General features: G+C 53.8%; 1 long non-coding RNA gene across 1 annotated transcript; it reads left to right on the forward strand.

The window, feature by feature from the left end:
• Positions 1-3,048: 3,048 nt before the first annotated feature.
• Positions 3,049-5,649, forward strand: LOC138446604 (uncharacterized). Its single transcript, XR_011259460.1, has 2 exons — positions 3,049-3,357; positions 5,217-5,649. It is a non-coding gene; the product is annotated as an uncharacterized lncRNA (long non-coding RNA).
• Positions 5,650-6,270: the final 621 nt, after the last annotated feature.

Raw genomic sequence — 6,270 nt, forward strand, 5'->3', positions numbered from 1 at the left:
TCTCTCCAGAATCAAAGCACATTTAAGCCTCAGAGTGAGGGGAAGTGGGCTGTTCCTTTTTTTCCCCTCATTTGGTTAAAGAAGACAGCATATGGTACATAGTGGGTGGCTGCTCTGAGCTTAACATGGATGTGTTTAATCCAAAACGGTTTTTGTCACATTCTCTACATGGGACCAGCTGTTAAAACTGATCGGTGGCTGAAAAAGTAGGAGGAAAAGAGTGCGACATCCTGGGATTCCCCAAAGCAATGTTCACCAGTTGCCCTTCGCTCTCAGCACCACCTTATCGTGCACTTGCGGTTGCCAGCCCAGCTGACTGAGCGCTGGCGCCATGCCGGGCACTGCCTCACTTAGACCTTGCACCCCACCTGTGAAAGAACATAGTCTCCATCACACCGAGGAGGAAACCAAGACCACTGTTAACTTGCCAAAGCCACTCAGTTGCTAAGCCTCTCCTGAACCGCAGAAGCCAGCCCCTGGCCCGACTGGCCCTCTGCATCCAAGGGAAGGAGACAGCCTGGAGGCTGCCTACCAAGCACTTCTCCACCCTCAGATGAACTTAGCACGCTCCTCCCACATGAATCTCTTTTCACAAATGGACCAGCGTTTCTAGGCGATAATTGGGTAAAAGTGCTTTAGGAAGTGACTCTCCCACTTCACCCCGGGGGCATCTGGTTAAAGTGCAAGTTTTGGTTGAGCCGTCTGGGAGGGCACGGGGCTCCAAGAAGCTCCTGGGAGACACTGCGGGAGTGAGCACAGGGCTGAGTACAGGGAATCGGCCGTCACTGTGGGGCAGGTCCCAGACCAGCACCATGTCAGGCAAGACACAAGATTGTTCTCAACACCTCAGAAAGATTTCAGAGGGCACCCAGTCTACAGCCCTCCCCCCACGGAACCCCCCACCCGGCCCTCATCACCCCAAGTCCCCACCCTGCCCTATCACCCCAACCCTCCATGTGCCCCCATCATTCCAACCCTCCACATCCCCCATCACTCCCTCCAAGTCCCTCCATCATCCCAAGCCTCCACATCCCCCATCACCCCAACCCTCTGGTCCCCCTTCACCCCAACCCTCTGGTCCCCCTTCACCCCAACCCTCCATGACCCCCATCACCCCAACCTCCGGTCCCTCCATCACCCCAACCCTCCATGTCCCCCATCACCCCAACACCTCCACATCCCCCCCACCCCATCTCACCCCAGAAGAGACAGCAGTCGTTCTAGGAAGCAGACAGGCAGTGGTCCTCTCCAAGAGCTTTGGGGCCAAATCCAAATGAGCATTCTGGACAGGGGATTTGCAATGTTCACAACTTGTACAAAAGTGGTGTGTTAATTAAATAGTGATTCTAGTATTCGAGGACTAGACAGTCAATGACACAGTAAAAGAATATTTCATGACATCAAAAGCTATTCACAGTAAGTGGGAAGATGTGGTTATAATGTAATTATACATAAGATAAATAGTAGAAGATCCCACATCAAAACTTCAATGGCAGCTATCAAGGACTAGGATGTTAAGATGGTTTTATTTCTTTTGCTTATCTATATGTTGTAAACCTTTTACAATTAATTGTCTCAATTCTGAATAAGAAGAACCATAACTTTGACGGTGTATTTCAAAGCTGACTCAGAGCCCACCATGACCCTCAGCAACCGTGAGCTGGGATGAGCAGGTGTCTGGGCTCCGGGCACAGGCGAGCAGAGCACCTGGGAGCATTCCTGCTGCACACGGTGAGCCTGAACAAAACTGGCCCTCCAGAGTCAACCCCACCTGCAGGGAACACGGCCATGAGAGGGCGAGTTCAAGGGCTGCACGTGGAGCCAGAGGACAAGGTCAGAACAGGGGACACTGTGGGGCAGCCGGCCCAGGTTCTACGGGAGTTCGTGAGGGGCGTGGTCTGCTCTGTGTGCAAAGACTCAAGGGATGTTATGAACAAGTGCAGTGTGTGAGAGGGTGTGGGTACTCCGGGCTGGATGTCTGTGTCCCCGCTGCGTTCATGAGCTGAACCGCAAGCCCCAGCATCACAGCATTTGGAGGCAGATCTTTCGTAGGCAGCTGGGTTTGGATGAGATGATGAGAGCAAGGCCCCATGATGGCACTGGTGCCCTTATAAGATGAGCTGGGGACCAGAGCCCTCTCTCTGTCACATGCGACCACGGCAAGAAGGCGGCCATCTGCCAGCCAGGGGAATGGTCTCACTAGATCCCTAATCGGTCAGCACCTTGACTGTGGACCTCCCAGCCTCCAGAGTTGTGAGAAGCGGCTGTCTGCCATTCACGCCAGCCTGGCTCTCATGTTTTGTCACAGCCTGCTGAGCTGAGACCCGCAGCCCCATGGGAACAACCAAGCATCGGGGAACAATTTTAAGCCAATCAGGGTAATTTAGTTGTGCAAGTAAATCAGTATTACTAATTCTAACACTGGCCTCACATCACCTAGGAAATGTCCATAGTTCTTAGAGATGCAGTCTGGAGCAGGCAGGAGTAAAACGGAATATCACTCCAGGTATTTCTTTACCTGTATAAAAGGAGAGCATGGGCAAAGCAGCAGAGCATAGTCACTGTGGAGTTGGTTGACGGACTCGCCAGTGCTCACACTCCTCTTCACTCCCCAGCTCTGTGTCTTAAGTTTTTCACGATGAAGTATTTTAATGTGGTCAGGGATTCCAATCTTTCTCCACTCAAGCACAATCCCAAGGTGAGCTAGGACACAGAGCCACCTGAAATCCATGGGTGCCTTTACACTGGAAAAAGAGCTTTGTCTGTGCAAAGTGAACTTCAGACATATCACATACACTCACCTGAGCATGGAGACAGCTGCAGGAAATCTCGGTTTGCAGAGCTGCGAGGAGGGAACTATGTCGTAATGAAGTTGTCATAGTGACTGGATTCTGAGTTCAGAAGCAGTTTGCCCAGAAACACAGAGACAACAATGGGGGTAAGAGCCGGTATTCATGCCATGCTTTACGGCTTGTATGTGTTTCTTCATACGTCATTTTATCTCATTCCGTTCTCATTTAATCCCTTACTTCAACTCTAAGATGTAAGATTACTCTCTACCTTTGACAGACATTCCTGCAGAGTCGCTCAGAGCAGGGAATGTGAGACAGACGCGGCCTCGGCTCTGTCTGCTTGGCACCCCTGTGCCTGGCAAATGCAGACCTGGCACATCACTTCCCAACCTGAAGTCCTTCGGCTCGCAGCAGCCAGGTGGTGGAAGCAACCACACATCCACAAAGAGACGAAGGTGGAACATCACTCAGTCTTAGAAAGGAAGGGGACTCTGCCAGCGGCTGCAACACGCACGAACATGGAGACAGCACGGCGCGTGGAGTCAGACACAAAACGACACACCTGGTATGATTCCAATTTACACGAGGCCCCTAGAGCAGTCAGGGGCATAGAACTGGCATGCCAAGGGCTGGGGAGAGGCACGTGGGGAACTCCTGTCTCAAGGGGTCAGAGTGCCTGTTTGGGAAGGGATAGAAGTTCTGGAGTTGGGGGCGGCTACGGGAGCACAGAGTGGAGGCGCTCCATGCTGAGTGCTGCGCTGTGAAGTGTGAAACATCACGTTCTGTCTGTCTCACCTCTGTGCTCAAAATCCTTCCACAGCCATCACCCAGAGGAGCAGTGCTCTCCCCAGGGCCTGATGTCAGGGGCCTGCCCTGGGCCGTCATGCAAAAGCCCTGTGAAGAGGCCGCCCTGGAGGCAGACGTGTCCAGTGCCCTCACCCCGGGCTGCACACGGACCATTCCTTCCTCCTGGGGCGCGTCCCTTCCCCAGTGAGCACCCCGCTCTGAGCCGCACCACCTGCCTGTCACCCTGCCCCCGCCCCCACTGCACACCAGCCACATAAGTCACCACTTCATAGGCCTCAGCTTCCTCGCTGCAAAGCAGTGTGACACACCTGCTGGTGTGGAGATTAAGTGAGCAGGCACACGTCCAGCCCTTAGGACGGGGCCCGACACAGGGCGAACACTTGTCGCCCAGAGACTATCCTCAGACAGGGCTGCGACCCGCAGTCTCAGGACAAGGGAATGCCCCCTTCCTCCGCTCCCCACGCCACATCTACACACAAGTCTTTTTCTTTTGTTAAAGAAGTAAATAGTGGCATTGTATGTGTAAACGTGTGGAGGCCATTGGCCTGTGAGCCCTGGAGGTGAGACGCAGTCTGTCACTTCCTCGCCCAGCACAGCAGCCCGGGCCCACCCCCCACCCATCCAGCTGCCTCAAGACTCCATGGAGGCTGGGAGGCCTGGGCCTCGGCATGTGCATCTCAGGACGAGGAAAGCAGGGCTCACCTCGCCAGGTACAGCACCCCCAACCTCACCAGGAAGGTTCACAGCCTTAAATAATTCAGACGTCTAAGCCCCACACAAGTTAAACCGCTGCTACGAGGCAGTGAGCAAGCACTGCCCTGGCTGTGTGGGCATCGGGGTGCCCTGGGGCAGCAGATCGGGGCCTGCCCCTGGGCGCTGCCCCTCTTGCCCATCCCTGGGTCTCGCCTCCTGAGCAGAGCTGTCCTGCCAGAGCCTCAGGGTGCGGGCCAGGTTGGGGGCGGTTTGGGATCTGAGTCCCCCAGTGAGATGGCTGTCACTACCCATGGCACATGTCAAAGGGTCTCTGCACTGCTCACCAAAAGTAGTGGCTCTGACTTTACCTTGAACCACAGGTAGAGCCGAGGTTTCCACTTACCCCACTCCCCCACTCCGCCCTCCTCACAGGATATGTTAAGCCCAGGAAGAATGCCTTAGTAAACATCGTTTTCTGTTTAAACATGTTAATAATTGTCGAATTTGGTTTGAGGGAATGTTTTATTATAATGGCTGTTAACAGGAAAGTCTCCAGCTGTCAAATCACCTCACATGCTTCACAGAGAAAACTCGAGGTGTCCCAAGGGTGGTCCAGGACCTTGGCATGGATTAGCAGCCGAGGAGACGGAGTTGGGGGGTGTGTGGAGAACACTCACGACAGAACAAAGAGAGACTCAGACTCTCCACTCAGGGGTGCCTGCTTGTTCCCAGGCTCTGTCCTGACAAGTCCCCAGAGGTCCGGTCAAAAGGCAGAACCAGCTGTCTGGGGGCAGGGGCTGGCAGGCGAGGCCAGAGACCCTCCCAGGCCAGGGGCTGCTCAATGACCACCCTGAACAGCCAGGTTCTGCCACCAGCAAACCTTCCCAGATGCACTAATAAGCACTGATTCTTTCATCCTTTTAGGAAAAGGATCATCACCTTCAACCAATTTGGGAGCAGTTTTGAAGAACTTTTGAGGAGAATATTTTCAACATCTATTTCCTCCATGAAGCCCTATGGAGGCCTCTAGAGTTGGTCCTACATCTTGAATCTTGAGGGAGCTGCTGACAGAGGAAATACTGAATTGGGAACAGGTGCAAGGGGGCTGTGCCCAGGAGAGAGTTGGGTTTTGTGTTAAAACCTGATTAGCAAACACATCCCTTTATCCACTTTGAGAGCTTCTCCCAGGGACCCCGGCCAGAAGAAGGGAGGCCTTACTTTCTAAATGAGATGAACACCTTAAAAGCTGTAAGTTAAACACCTTCTTAGGTTTCACAGCCTTTGAGAAAGACTTCTTATTAGAAGATTCCTGTCGTAAATACTTTTGTTAAATAAACAGCATTCTTAATCATGTAAATCTGAGTTGCCCTGAGTTGGACGATTTTGAATGAAAAATCACTCCTATTTTTCCCACCAAATATTCAAGACCTTTTGACTCTCTCGAACCTAAGACTCCACTAAATCCAGACACACGTTCCCCCAAGAATTTGGCTGGTGTCCCAGGAGCCCTGCAGCCTTCCACAGCCTGGCCCTCGTTTCAGCCACCCCCACGGGAACATTAAACATAGGACAGCACACGGTGCGCACAGAGCCTCACTCCCACAAGACACGAAGCCACAGCCGGGCCTCAGCCCAACCGTGGCTAGCCACCAGTGCAGGGTGGGAGGCTGTCTCTGCACACACCCCTGTGACCCCGCAGGTCAGGGGCCAGGACAGCAAGACAGGCGCCCAGGGGCCTCTCCTGGACCCGGGTCACTGCTGGCCACCTCGTGGGCTGAGTTGCACATCCCCCCCCACCCCCGACTCCGATCCTAGCTGCACCATTTGGTCTGCGGGACTCCCACCCCGAGAGTGTTCAAGCAGGCTCCCCAAAGGCAGGGGAGCGCGCCTAGGCCCCTGATCCCCACCCCAGGGCTTTCACCAGCTAATTAGCCCTGGAGCCACTTGCCTTTTGTTCCCTGCAGTCCTGGAGGAACCT

This window comes from Ovis canadensis, chromosome 10 (assembly GCF_042477335.2).
Source record: "Ovis canadensis isolate MfBH-ARS-UI-01 breed Bighorn chromosome 10, ARS-UI_OviCan_v2, whole genome shotgun sequence".
In the NCBI taxonomy this organism is placed as follows: Eukaryota; Metazoa; Chordata; class Mammalia; order Artiodactyla; family Bovidae; genus Ovis; species Ovis canadensis.